Below are 16,448 nucleotides of genomic sequence, written 5' to 3' on the forward strand. Positions count from 1 at the left end.
ATTTGTTTCTGCATTATTTATTTGATGTTTTAATGTGTTGTAAACCGCTTTGAGATTCCCCCCCCCCTTAAAATATAAAGCGGTATAGAAATGAAATTTGTTGTCATTTCATCGTTTAAAAAAGGCAACTAGACAATTTGTTGTGGAGACCGTAACTTAGATTTAAGGTGCCATTTGGCAATTAGCTTATATATCTTGCATTTCTAATTCTGCTACTGGACTTGGGAGTAAGGAGCGCAGATGTGGACCTGGCTGCCAAAACAAGCAGGAAACCTACATGGGCTTTCAGTGTTGTTCCTCAAATGGGTCACATGCCTCAGTGCAGGGTGCGGGTCCCTAAAGCAGGGGTGGGGAGCAGCTCCACCAGCAATGCTTTGATGGTGCCCAGCTGCTGTTTAATTACCAGGCCTTCCACTTCTCTCCTCTCAGGGCCTCCAGGTATGACTTACCTGCACCATTCCAGACTCAAAAGCGCAGACGTGTGCATGGTAGAGGGGGGGGGGGAGAAGGGAAGGGGGGAGCAACTGCAGGAACGAACAAGGCGTGTCCCACCACCCTCCCTCCCTGCAGGCCAGGCCCCAAAGGGAGATGGATTCAGCCACTTCTCTCCTGATTCTCCAAGAATCTGAATCACAGGTCGACCACCCCAGCGCACCTTGCAAGCTCACGCCCAAAACCACTGGCAAGGAGTCCCCCAGTTCAAAAGGAAGATAAGGGAGAATTACGTGCTCTGCACAATGCCAGAGGGTTAGAGCAAAGGCCTATTAAGTTTTCTGTCGGAGGAGTGCAAAAAGGGCTTTGCCTGTGGCAGGTGGAGAACTGGATCTACCTGCAGCGGGGCAAGTCAACAGCCCAATCCGGGTTTTGATCCAAAAACGCCCCTTTTACATGCAACACACCCCGGCACACAAAGGCAAGGGGGAAGGCCATGGACCAATTAAAGATGGCGGCTACGGAATGGATCCACGCCAAGTCAGCAGCGCCTGCAGCTAGTTAAGATAATAAAGGCAGCACACCAATGCTTCTTTGGAAATCAAAATGAGAAAGCCAGAGACAAGGGTTTGAGGAGAGCCCTGCCACTAATTCCCGGTGGAGTCTTGGGCAAGCCACTCAATGCAAGACACACTACAGCAGCCATCCCCAGCCTTGGGCCCTCCAGATATTCTTGATCACAACTCCCCATCAGCCCTTGTCGCTTGGGACACCTATCAGACTGATCTAGTTGAGACTGGCTTAGATGACCCTTGAGGGTCCCCTTCCAACTCTTCAGTTCTATGTTTCTGTGATGGATCTGGTTGTCCAAAACATCTGGAAGGCATCAGTTGGCAAAGACTATGTTCCTCTAGGGATGTCAAAGTTACCTTTTACAAAGTCTGCCTTTTTTATCCCTTTCATAAAATTTATATGCCGCTTGATTGGAGGGGAAAAAACACCTCAAAGTGATTTATTAATCCATCTAGCTCAGTGCTGTTCTACACTGACTGCAGCAGTTGTCCAGGGTTTCAGCCTGGAGTCTTTCCCCGGCCTCCCTGGAGATGTCACTTGGAATTTCTGCATGCAAAGCAGATGTTCTACTTCCAAGGTACAGTCCCTTCTTCTCCTGGCTTGCCCAGAGCTCAGCGAACCCCCAAAACCCGAACACTGATTCAGAAGCTTTTTTAAAAAATCAACAAAAACAGCGTCCCCAATTATTTGGGCAGCCTTTTATAATTTCACCTTTGATTTTAATCATTATTCGAATGTTTTAAACTGCTGCTTTTTAACTGATTTCATTGATCTTTTATTCTTTTTTGAAACCACTTTGGAGGTTGTTTCTTGCAATCAAGAGGGGTACATAAATTTTACAAGATAAATTACTTTATTTTAAAACATGACTTGTATTAAAAATACTGGTTTTAAAAAACTGCAGACAGGCTTTTCCTTAGAAGAGGCCTTCCCCATTCACAGAGGTGCTGTGCTGCCACGTGTGCGAATCACCCAGAAGCAGGATACTCCTCCCTGCCTGCCTGTTTCAAAAATAATTGTTTTAACTGCATGCAAAGTCATGCAACTAACAGAACAGCTCAAGCCAATTCCCATTGCTCAACCAACACTGTGCTGATCGTGCATTCCCTCAGCTGAGTCCTCCTGACTACCACCAGCCCTTTTTTATTGATCTCTTCCTCCTCGTGGTCTTCAGCTTCCCCCTCCGCAAAATGGACCTCCGTCCTCCATCCCCGAGTCTGACCAGGCCAAAACACAACAGCAGCAGCAACAGCAGCAATAACAGACCATGCTGAGCCGCCTCAGCAAAACAGAGCGCAAACACAAAGCGCCAGAGGCCCCCCTCTGGAACAGCAGGACTGCAAGAGGCTTCAGCTGGAAGAGTCCCCCCCCCCCTTCCCCAGGTTACAAGGCTTCCTTGGCAATAGTTTTATGGGAAACCGGGGGTGGGGGGAGTGTGTGTGTGTGGAAAGAAAGGGAAAGCTAAGAGGAGAATGAAAGGAGAAATGTCCTCAATGTGCAATCAACCGTATGGCTAAGAAATAAGAACGCGGTGCTTCTGCTTTGGGCTTAAAGGCAGCAAAGGGACAGGCCAGTTCAGAGCAGGGATGAGGAACCACCAGATGTTGTGGGACTCCGACTCCCATCGGCCACGGGCAGCCTGGCCAATGGGAGTTGTAGTCCCACAACATCTGGAGAGTCCCAGGGGTTGTCTCCTTCCCTGGTTGAGAATAACGGCCTGCTCTCGGCATGCAGAAGCTCCCAGACTCTATCCCAGGTCCTCCTCAGCTAAATGGAATCTGACATTTTTCTGCCTGATACCTCAGGAAGCTGCTAGGTGGGCAAATCACCTGGCTTGGTCTAAGGCCGGCTTAAACTGCAAACTAGAGTGTCTACATGAGAAGGGTCTTTTCCCAACCAGGTCAGGCTAACTGGCAACCATGCAGAGGGTCTTCTCTGACCAGAGGTGGCTGAGCTTCACCAAGGACTCCACCAGTTCTGCTCCCCGATATTCTGTTAGCTGGAAATGGCAGGGGTTGAACATGGGGTCTTCAGCACATAGAGACATGGATGTAATTGATCACAGAGTCATGGGTGCTCCCAGTGTGAGCACTAAAAGCAGGCAGAGCACAGTATGGGCCAGCGACACCATACATTTACATGCATTTTCCAGGGACAGTCCTAGATTTACAGAAGCCATCCCAGTTTCTGATTTGATCCTGGAATGTCCTGCTTTTCTTTAGGACATCCCTATTTTCATCAGAGAAATGTTGTAGAGTAGGGAGCTATGCAGCCTCAGAGCCAAGGAGATAAGTAACTATACAACCTTTAGAAGACATCTGAAGACAGCCCTACATAGTTTTATTATTTTTTTATATGTTGGAAGTTTCCCAGTGTGGCTGGGACAACCCAGCCAGATGGGTGGGGTGGGGTGGGTGGGTATGTATGTATGTATGTATGTATGCATATTATTATTATTATTAAATAATATGAACCTATTTTCATCAGAGAAATGTTGGAGGGTATGCATTTAAACAACTATGGTACCACTATCAAGTCATGGCTTCTTCCAAAGAATTCTGGGAGGGGAGCCACTGTTTGTTAAGGGTGCTGAGAGTTGTTAGGAGACCCCTGTTCCCCTCACAGAGCTACAATTCACAAGGTTCTCTGTGAGGAGGGAACTGATAAATCACTCTGGGAATTGTTGCTCCAGAAAAGGAATTAGGGGGGTGCAGCGTCTCATCACAACTCTCAGTACCCTCAGTAAACAATAGTATGGTAGGGTTGTGGCCTGACTTCATGGAGGTGGGGGCACATGGGCAGGCCTTATCCTGCACTGTTGCTGTGGGGTTCCCAATTGTGGGGAGGGCCTATGTGCAATCAGCAGACCTCCCCCTTCACAGAGCAGCCTCCAAAGCACAGGCAGGGAATAGGACTCATGTCACTGAAGGAAGTGGGGTGTGTGCTTAGTGAGGAGAAGGGATGGAATTTTTGCTCTTGTCCAAACTCTTTCGCCTCGAAGAGACGAAAACGGGGAATATGGGGAGAGGGGAAAGAAAGAGGACGAAGAACGGGCGGCGGTGGGGAGAGAGTGGCCTTTTGTACAAGATGCCAGGAGGTTTTCTTGCACATTTATCACAAGAGGAAACAAAAGCTCGCCCTGCAAACATGCACACCCTGGTTGCCTAGGCGATGGCAACAAGGCCTGAGAGCTTGCAGGCCAGCATCCAAAGCGAACTAAAGCAGAAGGGGGGGGGGAGGAAGGGGGGAGTGTTCCCTTGCCTCCCCGCCTTCTCCCCACCCCCTTCCAAGATTTGTTTGGAGGGAGGCAAAGGGTTTTCTTAAGAAACAATGCAGCAGAAGATGCGGGGAGGAGGAGGATGAAAAATTTAGAACAGGCCAAAGGACAAGGGGCCTCTTTGGAAAGAACCAGGGGTCGGGCATTGCATTTTCTCAATTTTATTCACAGTGTTATGCGGTGTCTCTGGGGGAGATTTATGGAAAAGAGGAAGGCATGGCAGTGGAAAAGCCAAAAATAAAAAACCAAAGACACCCTCTCTTGTTCTCAGCACCCAGCTGGGATTGGGGGGGGGGCTCTGATTAGGAATCAGTCCCAAAGGATGTGCAGTGGAAAAGTAAGCTACATTAACGTGATTCCTGTGAGGCCCCGGACTTTGGGTGCAGCTCAGGGGCACTGTAACTGCTCTGCATGCAGAAGGTATCGCTTGGTGAAGCCCTAGCATGCCACCGCCAGTCAGCATAAGCAATACTAAACCATTAATTTGATTCTGAATTGATTTTAGAATGAAGTGTTACTTTTACTGTTGTTAGCCACTCTGAGCCCGGCTTCGGCTGGGGAGGGCGGGATATAAATAAAAAAATTTTATTATTATTATTTAAGGGCTATTCAAGGCAGCTTCCTAGTTTCCTAGACATGGGAGGAGGTTTCCCACTGCATCTCTGAATGAGCTGTTGTTCTGGTCCAGCCGCCTCCTGACACTGGGGAGCAGGCAGCTTCAGCTGCACAGAGTGTGACTGCATGGTGCAGTCTGACCTGAAGGAGGATTACCCAGACTTGGAGGAGGCTGCCTCTCTCCACGGGTCATTCTCTGGCCTAATTTCCTTCCAGCCAGCCTCCAGGTGGGGTGAGGAATTAATGGGTCATACTACCAGACCTCAACAATACGCTACTGGAAGCAACCTAATAATCCTCTGTAGCAATGTGGCAGGATTACTTGCCCTCAGGAGATGTGTGCCCGGAACACTGACTCATCCAGAAGCACAGTTCTTCACCCTACAATGCTTAACTTTCACCAGATGCATCAGAGTAGATATTACCTGCCCTCAGAGAAGCCCACACTGTGGTTTTGCATGAGCTGCTGATCTGGGTGTAAAGCTCCTGCAAGGCCCGAGGACTTAATTACACATGCTCTGCAACTGCAGAAAGTTGCCAGTTCCAATTCCCAGCGTCTCCCGTCAAATGGAGGAGAACCAGTTTTATTTAGCCAAGGACAGGAGATTATTTTAAGTAAACCTTTCAAGCCATGAATTGGCATACCTCTGCCTTGAAGTCAGAAAACAAACATGCTTCAGCAATCGGAAGCAGCAGTGGGGAGTGGGAGGGGAGAAACCTTTTCTGCAGAGCATCATCCAAAGAGAAAAAATGCCCATGACTTGTGCAGAAAATTGGGACAGAAACCCACTTTTAAGAAAAACATTGTTTTTTAAAAAATATGAATTAGTGGCATAAAACGAGTGCAACTGAGAAACCTAGTCAAATCTAAAATCACATTTGTAACCAACTGTTTTTCCAGCTAAACTTCCATGGAAAGTACATATATTTTATGTGCATAGCTCTTAAGAACTGCTAAAATAAATATGTTAAATAGTTTTGAGTGACATTTTTACTTTAAAAACTATGAAAGGAAGCATATACACTATTTAACGGTCACACTTTAAAATATATACAAGGAGTGCAATAAAAATAATTTTGAAGTCAGTATTTCAATATGTTTGTCAACTCAGAAGTAAGCTCCATTACACTCAGTGGGAGTAACCTTAAGTGTTTATAGGATTGTAGATTCAGGTAGGTAGCCGTGTTGGTCTGACGCAGTCGAAATAAAGAAAAAAATTAAAAAATTGTCCAGTAGCACCTTAGAGACCAACTAAATTTGTTCTGGGCTTAAGTTTTCATGTGTATCTGAAGAAGTGTGCATGCACACGAAAACTTATACCCAGAACAAACTTAGTTGGTCTCTAAGGTGCTACTGGACAATTATTTATTTTATTTATTTATAGGATTTTAGCCTAAATGAAATTTATGATTTTCCTCTAACCCATGCAAACATTTGATCTCAGGTACTTTGGGTGAATGGAAAAACTCTGCAAATCTTTACATGAAACATGAAATTAGTAACATGCATGTTAGCAAACAAAAGCAAAATAAGTCAAATAAACAACCTCCATCAGGTATCCAGATTCTGAACAGTGGAAAGTTTTTGTTTCTTTTTTTAAAACCATATCACAGATTGGAAGTTTAGGAAACACTGAGCTAGGGCTGGCAATAGAACAAGCATTTTCGTTGGTGTCCACACACACACACCCTGGCACACACAATCCACTGAGTGTTAAGTAAACAAGGGAGGGAGGGTCACTGTCACCATGTCTGGAGGGTACATATTTACTAATGATGGCTGTACATTACTCCAGTATCAGAGGTGGTACCCTCTGAATACCAGTTGCTGGGAATTTCAAGTGGAAAGTCTTGTTGTCCTCATGCCCTGCTTGAGCTGTTCTTCCCAGAGGACTAGACAGGCCTTTGGTGTGATGCAGGCACCAGGTTTGTCTTTTCTCATGCCCTCACAGCCCATCACCCTCTCAACTCATGGAGAGTGACTGTCTGAAGCTAGGAGTCTCCTGCAGCTCCAGGAATCTCCCCGCAAGGAAAAACCAGTGGAGGCTTTGAAGCACATTCGGCAGGATATGAAAATACAGGCGTACATTGGTTATTGAATTTAATCCGTTCCGGGAGTCCATTCAACTCCCAAAACGATTCGAAAACCAAGGCGCGGCTTCCGATTGGCTGCGGGAGCTTCCTGCACTCAATCAGAAGTTGCGGAAGCCGCGCTGGACATTTGGCTTCCAAAAAACGTCCGCAAACCGTTTGTGATGTTCGGGAGACGATTTGTTCGACAACTAAGCCGTTCAAGTACCAAGGTACCACCTGTAATCCCCTTCAGACTTTCCTGTTCAACATGCAAAGGTGTGAAGCTTAGGGAGCCCAGCACCACCCCTCTTGTCCATAGCACCGAAAGATTGCTTGAAGAGGGCTACAGCCAAGAAGCAGATAAAGGATGAACACAACTTGCAATCTTAGGCCCATGAGCTCATCGCCTCATTCTGGGCAGAGACGTGTAATCAAGATTTCTTTGGTCCTAGAGACATCCTCTCACTGACTGCCACGAGGTTCATCCTGACTAGGAGGACAAACCACAGCCAGCTGAACACCAAACTCTCTTCCTGGTTCATGAACTCACTATTGACTTTAAAAAAAAAAAAATTTCCAAAAACAGCAGCTAAGACAAAATGCACATCACACACACACTTCTCTGCCCTTACTATTCCTTTTAATCTTTTTAGGTTTTGGTTTTAATCAAAACTACTATGAACAACTGGGACGCGGGTGGCGCTGTGGGTTTAACCACAGAGCCTAGGGCTTGCTGATCAGAAGGTCGGCGGTTCGAATCCCCATGATGGGGTAAGCTCCCGTTGCTCGGTACCTGCTCCTGCCAATGTCAAAGTGCAAATAGATAAATAGGTAAGGTAAATGGCGGAAAGGTAAACGGTGTTTCCGTGCGCTGCTCTGGTTCGCCAGAAGCGGCTTAGTCATGCTGCCACATGACCTGGAAGCTGTACGCCGGCTCCCTAGAGCAGTAAAGCGAGATGAGCACCGCAACCCCAGAGTCGGTCACGACTGGACCTAATGGTCAGGGGTCCCTTTACCTTTACCTACTATGAACAATAAATAATAATTACTAATAAAAAAATCTTCCTACCATAAGGATTTCTAGACCCTCCCAAGAAGGGCAAATAATCTTTTAAGCCCAAAGCCACAGAATCACAGAATTGTAGAAATGGAAGGGACCACGAGAGTCATCCCTGCAATGCATGAATCTTTTGCCCAATGTGGGCTTGAACCCACGACCCTGAGATTAAGCCACATGCTCTACCGCCTGAGCTATCCATAGTCCCTTCTACACAGCCTTCCAAGAGCAAAATGCCGGTGGAGGGCAGGCCAGAGGCGTACGTGGCGCAGAGCAACTAATGCAGATTTCATCTTTGTATAATAGGCTAGTTTCTAAACACACTCAAATCCCTCTTCATCCTCCATGCAGGCAAGCAAGAGCATTATGTATCGGCATTTTAGAGCACATTCAAACCAACCAGAAATGCCCAGGATGAGAGGTGTGTCCTGGGGGAGAGATCAGAGGGCCAGAAAGAGATGCCTGGAGGGCTACATTTAGCTCCCAGGCCTGTGAGTCTTCAACCCCCCACCTCCAAGATTTCAGCAGGTAGACACTTCTCTCAGACAGAAATGCACTTAAAATAAAGAAAAGCAAATTCAGGACAGGGCAGAGACCGTGAGGTCTGCACTCCAAATGCGCAACCCCCCCAACCCCCGTCTTGCATTAAGCAATTAAGCAATACTCACCAACTTGGTGGCACACCAAGGCGCAGTCACGGTTGACGGTCCAGTGCCTTCCCCCACCATCCACTTAGTCCTGCAAGTGGCTGGGCATCATGGAGCCTTCAAAACACTCAGCAGCTGGGGTCAGACCCCCCGCCCCGTCCCACTCCGTGGGGAGAGCCCCAGCTTTCAACATCTACAACGGCCGCGATGCAGGGATTCTGGAAGCGAGCTGTGGAAAGACCAAACCCGAAATGGGAGATCAGCAAGCAAGAAAACAACCTCCACTGGGCCTGGGATAAGGAGGGTCATTCAGTGATCATCTTATTGCTGTTGAAGCCACTGGCCGTAAACAACCATCGAAAGTACACTAGACATGAGGAACGGAACACAAGATGGGAGACAAACAAGCCCCCTTTCGTGTATTGTGCTGCACTCTCAATCTGCACCATGTTGACCCCAGGACTTCAGGGTACCTCAAGGACCACCTCTCCCCATAACAACCAACCCTGAACTCTGCATTCATCATCTGACACCCTTCTTTGTGTGCCTCCTCCATGAGAGGTCTGGAGGGTGGCAACAAAAGAACGGGCCTTTTCTGCAGTGGCACCCCTTTTGTGGAATGCTCTGCATTCTGTTTTTGTCACCAGGTTAAGCAGCATCATTTTTGTCTAATACTTTACAAGGGTGGCTCAGTCTCACTCCTGGCCTGGAGAGGCAGAGTATAACCCAGCGTTTCTCAAACTTCTGGTCTGCAGCTGTTGTTGGACTACAACTTCCATCATCCCTGACCACTGGGTCCTGCTGGCTAGGGATGATGGAAGTTGTAGTCCAACAACAGCTGCGGACCAGAGTTTGAGAAACACTGGTATGAACCCATCCATGCCACAGCACAGAAACTAAGACTGCAAACCCTAGGTACACTCCAGAGGAACTTGCCTATCCAGTGGACACGCAACAAGGGCTTCATTGCAAGGCAGGCGTAGTCAAATATAGCACATAAAGGTTTCCCTCCAGGGAACCAGCCGAAGAAATAGTTGTGAACTTGGAGGAGTCATTTCTCCTCCTCCCTTCCTTCTCTACCCCTCCAGGCCATCAATGCACAACAACAAAGAACCAGCCTTGGAAGTTGCTGGCTCCAGACACTTTATAGCCTAGCAATGTCTCTGGACTTATCTGCAAGACAAGGCGTGTCCAGACTGTTCCAAAAAGCAGGGAATGAAGTGTGTTGGCCCTTTGGCCCTTCTAAGTCACTGGTATATGAAAGACGGGGGGGGGGGTGTCCACAGGCCCCGCCCACCCACCGCCTCAGCTGAAAAGGAGGGGCCTGGAGCCCTGTGGACGATATGTCTCATTGTGATTCTGTGGGCTAATGAGATGTTTTTGTTTCTCGTTTCATAAAATTTATGAAACACATGAATGCAAAAGAAACCTCAGAGTGGTTTACAAAAAGAACAAAACAATGAAATTATCAGTAAACAACAGCTGAAAACAACTACAGTGGTACCTTGGTTTAAGAACAGCTTAGTTTATGAACAACTCAGATTAAGAACGCTGCAAACCCAGAAGTAGGTGTTTCGGTTTGTGAACTTTGCCTTGGAAGCAGAATATGTGTGTTCCATTTGTAATTTGAGTCCCCCGCTGCTATGGGAAAGCACACCTTGGTTTAAGAATGCTTTGGTTTAAGAACGGACTTCTGGAACGGATTATAAATAGTTTGTAAACCAAGGTACCACTGTACTTAAAACATTCAGAGAGTAATTAAAATTGGTAAGCTTAAAACACAGATTAAAACACCCGCCAGAGTTCTACATATCTGGGTAGGTTTGCCTCAACAATTTTTTTTTTAACAGGGATCGAAAAGAGTAACCGTGAAGCTGCCTGCCTGACATCAATAGGCAGGGAGTTCCAAAGTTCAATTTCTTACAAACACAGAATGGATATTGTGTATCACTTGTAACATGGCATTCTGCAAATCAAAACAGTCAAACAGGCATATATGGGCTAAGGTAATCTTACAGGTAAACTTGCAAGTTATTGTGGGTTAAGCACAGTGTTTCTCAAACTTGGGTCTCCAGCTGTTTTTGGACTACAACTCCCATCATCCCTAGCTATCACAACCAGTGGTCAGGAATGATGGGAGTTGTAGTCCATCAACAGCTGGGGACCCAAGTTTAAGAAACACTGTGAAGGTGTGGTCCAAACACCTGGAGGGCCCCAGGCTGGCGAAGGCTCACTTAAGAGGTCATCCCCATTTGACTCAGCTTCCTTCTGCTGCCAAATAGTAATGAGTCCATCCAAATTGGTTTCTAAAGTAAGAGTTGATGGTTTGGGCCAGAGAGGGGCTGGTTTCTTATTGGGGTGGTTGGGCAGGTGCCTTGAATGAAGTACAGTGGTACCTCGCAAGACGAATGCCTCGGAAGACGAAAAACTCGCAAAACGAAAGGGTTTTTCGTTTTTTGAGTTGCTTCGCAAGACGGATTTCCCTATGGGCTTGCTTCGCAAGACGAAAACGTCTTGCAAGTTTGTTTCCTTTGTCTTGCAAGTTTGTTTCCTTTTTCTTAAAACCATGCATTCACTTCGAGGAGCAACTCATAGCACGCGGTGTGGTAGCCTTTTTTGAGGTTTTTGAAGACTTTGGTGATTTTTGAAGCTTTTCCAAAGTCCGTGCTTCGCAAGACGAAAAAATCGCAAGACGAAAAAACTCGCGGAACAAATTAATTTCGTCTTGCGAGGCACCACTGTAGCTAGTGGACAGGATGTTTTAGCTGAGATTCCTGCATTGCACGGGGTTGGACTAGATGTCCCTCAGGATCCCTTCCAATTCTATGATTCTATCACAGCAGTCTGGCAACCAGCACATTCCACTGTACCTTGTTACTCAGTTTCACAACTCAACTATTAACAAATTCACATTTGATTCTTCTTGCAGAGCTAGTAAACTTGAAAGGCGGGATAGCCCAAGGGTCTATAGAGCTGGGACGATGGACAATTGACCTGCTAATTACTGTCAATTGACTGCCTTGCATTCGATGATAGCTGCCCTATAGCTGAATATTGCAGAGTGCTACCACATCAAGCCTTGGAGTTGTACTGACCAGCTAATTGCTATGATAGTCAAGTGGAACATCCACATTCAGAAGGCCAGACACCTCTATGAACCGGATACTCGGGATTGCTAACGCACAGGGATTGCTAAGACTGTCACTTGGCAGGCTGCAACACACGTCTGACAGGCAGCAAATGTCCTGCTGGGGTTGCACAGCTATGCCGTTACAATAAGCTGGTGGCCACTTGGCTTAAGAAATCCAACCACTATGTCCCAAGATCACTAAAATGGAACCTCCATGTACAGTGGTACTGTACCTCTGAAGGTCTAATGCTGAGGACAAACACTCAGGTAAGGGCCATCATCTTCCATGTCCTGCTTGGGAGCTTCATCCCAGAGGGGCCAGACTAGCCATGACCAAAAACAGAACCATTTACCTGATCCAACATGGTAATCACATTAAGGAACACAGGGATGCCAGAAATACCAAGTCTGACCGTTGACTAAACTGACCAGCAGTGGTTCTCCAGCAATATTATAGATATTCTAGAACTTTTGGAAACTGATATAAATAGAAAAGCTGTTTTGATTTTTGTGGACGCAGAGAAAGCCTTTGACAATATTTGTTGGAGCTTTATGAAGAGGAATCTCCAAGGAATGGGGGTAGGCAAGAACTTTGAAAATGGTATAAGTGCAATTTATTCTGAACAAAAGGCTAAACTTATTGTAAATGGTATGGTTATGGATGAAATTCCAATAGAGAAAGGGACACGACAGGGATGCCCAATTTCCCCTCTATTGTTTATATCGGTACTGGAGGTTTTCCTTAATATGATTAGAAGAGACCAGCTGGTTAAAGGTATACAGGTCGGAACTAAACATTATAAGCTAAGAGCATTTGCAGATGACTTAGTTTTGACATTACAACAGCCAGAAACTAGCACAAAAAGAGTTCTGGAACTTATTGAAATATTTGGTCAGGTAGCAGGTTTTAAATTGAATAAACACAAGACAAAGATGTTGGAAAAAAATCTTACGGTGGAGGAAAAAGATAGTTTTCAAAGAGAAACTGGTTTGGAAATTACCAAAAAGGTAAAATATCTGGGGGTGAATTTAACATCTAAGAATGTGAACCTATTTAAAGATAACTATGAGAAATGCTGGGCTGAAGTGAAGAAAGATTTTGATATATGGTCAAGATTGAGACTTTCCTTGTTAGGCCGAATTGCTGTAATTAAGATGAATGTATTGCCGAGATTGTTGTTTTTGTTCCAGACATTGCAAATTTTAGATAAGATGGACTGTTTCAAGAAGTGGCAGAAAGATATATCTAAATTTGTCTGGCAGGGCAAAAAACCCAGAATTAAATTTAAGATTTTGACTGACGCAAAGGATAGAGGGGGCTTTGCCCTGCCGGACTTAAAACTTTATTATGAAGCAGCAGCTTTTTGCTGGCTGAAACCATGGCTACTTCTTGAGAATACAGACATTCTGGACCTGGAAGGTTATGATAATAGTTTTGGTTGGCATGCATATCTATGGTATGACAAGGTAAAGGTACATAGAAATTTTAAAAATCATATTATTAGGAAAGCATTGTATAATGTATGGAATCGATATAAAGATTTGTTTGAAAGTAAAACCCCCAGGTGGCTGTCACCAATGGAAGCTAAGGCGGTAAAAAGATTGAACATGGATACAGACTGGCCAAAATATTGTGAAATTATAGAATATGATGGTGAAAAGTTGAAACTACAGAGTTTTGAGAAATTGAAACCTAAAGTCCGAGATTGGTTACATTATTACCAGATTAATGAAACTTTTAAGCAGGACAGAAAACTAGGATTTCAGAAGGAGAGGTCAAAGTTAGAAACAGAATTGCTAGAACCCAATACTAAGAATTTGTCTAGAATGTATAATCTGCTGCTAAAATGGAACACACAAGATGAAACGGTTAAATCAGCCATGATTAAGTGGGCACAAGATATCGGCCATGATATTATGTTTGCTGACTGGGAGCAGTTATGGACCACAGGTATTAAATTTACGGCATGTAGTGCCCTGAAAGAGAACTTAATGAAAATGATCTATAGGTGGTACATGACCCCAGTCAAGCTTGCAAAGATATATCATTTGCCCAATAACAATTGCTGGAAGTGTAATGAATGTGAAGGAACCTTTTATCACCTTTGGTGGACCTGCCCAAAGATTAAGGCCTACTGGGAAATGATCTATAATGAAATTAAGAAAATCCTTAAGTGGACATTTGTAAAGAAACCGGAGGCTTTTCTCCTGGGCATGGTCGGCCAATTGGTACCAAAGAAAGATAGGACCTTTTTTATGTACGCAACAACAGCAGCAAGAATCCTTTTGGCGAAGTATTGGAAGACTAAAGAACTACCTACTCTGGAAGAATGGCAGACCAAGGTGACTGAATTTATGGGACTGGCAGAGATGACCGGCAGAATCCGTGACCAGAGGAAAGAGACAGTGGAGGAGGATTGGAAAAAATTTAAAATCTATCTTAAAAATTGTTGTAAAATTTCGGAATGTTAAGATGTCAGGGGATTGGACACAAAGAATTACAGCTATAAATCGAAATTTATAAAGCAGAAACTCTTTTTAAAGAGAATTAAATATAAAAATGGGATGAAGAATTGCTAAAAATTTTGAAATTTGGATGCAGTGAAGGGGAGGTTTGGGGAAGTCGCATTATGTTTGTTTGTTTTTTGTTTATGTTGTAAAATCAATAAAAATTATTATAAAAAAAAAAAAAAGCAGTGGTTCTCCAGCGTTTCAGAGAGGGGGCATTCCCAGCTTTATTGAGAGATGCCCCTTCCCTGCCAGTGCTCCAATTGGCACCCCAACTGCCATCCAAAAACAAAAAGTAGCTGGTGAGGTACTCTCTGGTCCTGTAGGAGTCTGGCCATTTAAGAAGACTGTTGCTCAGTAGCACAGCACATACATGATTTGCATGCAAAAGGTCCCAGGTTCAAGCCCCAGCATCTCTAATTAAATCTAATTAAAGGATCAGGTTGCCAGTTAACAGAGGAGACTTCCTTCTGCCCAAGACCCTCCCAATTGAAACGGATAGTCTTCCGCTGAATGGATGAGATGCTGAACCGAATACAAAGCATCTTCCGGTGTTCTGGGTAGCGGCACCACAACTGCATTTCAAAAACTAAGAATCATCCATTTTTTGTTTTTTTTTAAGAGTCACTGAGCTTGTCTCCTTGCTTCAATTTAAAGCAGTAATTTGCCACTGTTTTGGGGCTCTTCTCTGGTGCTCCAGAACCAGGAAGCTCAGATGAAGCATCTGGTCCCTCGCCCTTGGTTGCCGTCTGTTTGTGTCTGCAGAACACGGCTGGCTGTAAATAATTGATTGCAAGCAATAGTTTGGAATTTAATTACATGGTTTTATAATGGTAGACTAACTAACTTGGGGGTTTTCTTGGTTGCAATTAGCAGCCGCCTCGTCACCGTTCTACTAATTCGCCGATTTAAAGAGCTGACAGTTATTGGTGCAACAGTTACCCAAATAGGTGTAATTATCGTAGATCTGGGGGTGGGGGTGAGAGAAGCGGGTGGGCTCTTCCCCAGCTTACGAAGTGAAGCGGATCAGAACAGCTTCCCTTTCCGCCCACTTCCAAATCTTCCAGGAAGGCGAGAATCAGTGCAGATCCAGCTAAGGCAAAGAGGAGCTTCCCGGGTGAGAATTCCTGGGAGTGGGCGGGTTAGGAAACCCACATTAATACAACAGATGAACCAAACCCTTCCTGCATATGCACACACAGGGCAACTCTTGGGAACAATTTCAGATATTCTGCGCTCCAGGGGCTCTTGCCTGAATGCGACCACATCAGCAGGACATATTGACACAGGAGCTGCCCCTGCAGGGGTCTTTCCTCTGCATTCGGAACCCCACAGGGCCGAAGCTGAGCCAGCATGTGGGCAATTGATTAAATGTTTGGGGTTTAATGCAGGAAACCCACTTGAAAACCCCCGTTTTGCAGAAGAAGGGAGAGAGAGGGTGGGCCCCAGCGGGATAGGATTACTACTACTGAGCAACTTCTCACATTGAGCAAGACCAATTCAGCCTTGCGAAGGCCATAAAGAGAGAGCAGGTCCGCCAACAAAAGGATTTGGCTCTGTGGCAGAGTGTCTGCTCTGACTGCAGAAGGCCTCAGGTTCAATCCCAAGCATCTCCAGTGATGGGAAAGATTTCTTCCTGCTCAAGACCTGGCTAGCTAGGAATAGATAATGGTGAATACAGGTGGGCCGTTGATCAGTGTTAGAAACTCAGATATCAAAGCTAGGCACCAAATGGCTCCTAAAACCAGGGTTACACAGTCGCCAAAATGGAATACCTAGTTGCCATTTTGGGGTCAGACTTTTTGGTTCCTGAAATTCATTCTGATTGTGCAGATAAAATATAATGGAAATAATTCTACAGGATGTGTTGCTAGTATGCGGAAACAGGCAAGATCCAAGGCACACGCCTCCAGATGGTGGAGGCATCTGGAGCTATCCTGGCACCTGGGCATCTTCACTTGGTCGCAGGTGGCAGGCAGCCAGGTGCAAAATGCACCTGGTGGATTTTGAACGCTGCTGGGAGTAGATAGTGGCAAGACAGGTGGGCTGTTCATCCAAGGATCAGGGAATTTCCTAGGTTCAGCAGTGGAAAGAGGTTTCTCTGAAGGTGCAAAAGAAGGAACCATGGTACAGTCG

The 16,448-nt window shown here is 45.5% G+C and overlaps 1 protein-coding gene across 3 annotated transcripts in view; it reads right to left on the bottom strand.

Moving 5' to 3' along the window:
- VANGL2 (VANGL planar cell polarity protein 2) overlaps positions 1–16,448 on the bottom strand; it is a 41,508-nt gene that overhangs the window by 13,224 nt on the left and 11,836 nt on the right. For 2 of the 3 annotated variants that reach the window (XM_081841938.1, XM_081841939.1), the window contains exon 2: positions 8,696–8,903. The exons of the other annotated variant lie outside the window; for it this stretch is intronic. The gene's annotated coding sequence lies outside the window, so the exon portion shown is untranslated. The remainder of the gene's footprint in view (positions 1–8,695; positions 8,904–16,448) is intronic. 3 annotated transcript variants of the gene reach the window in all.

Source organism: Podarcis erhardii (assembly GCF_964252035.2).
Source record: "Podarcis erhardii genome assembly, chromosome: 15".
In the NCBI taxonomy this organism is placed as follows: Eukaryota; Metazoa; Chordata; class Lepidosauria; order Squamata; family Lacertidae; genus Podarcis; species Podarcis erhardii.